Raw genomic sequence first — 246 nt, forward strand, 5'->3', positions numbered from 1 at the left:
ATAACATTTGTGAAGAATGGTATAGGAAAATATTTGAAAATCTGTGACTGTGTGCGAAGTTTTTCAACTTTGGAGTGGGAGAAAAAAATCTGTCGATGTGTGCGACCTTTTCCAACTGTTGTGTGAGAGAGAAAAATCTGTCGATGTGTGCGACCTTTTCCAACTGTTGTGTGAGAGAGAAAATCTGTCAATGTGTGCGACCTTTTTTTCACTGTTGTGTGAGAGAAGAAAATCTATGTATACGTT

Source organism: Branchiostoma floridae, chromosome 3 (assembly GCF_000003815.2).
Source record: "Branchiostoma floridae strain S238N-H82 chromosome 3, Bfl_VNyyK, whole genome shotgun sequence".
NCBI lineage: Eukaryota > Metazoa > Chordata > Leptocardii > Amphioxiformes > Branchiostomatidae > Branchiostoma > Branchiostoma floridae.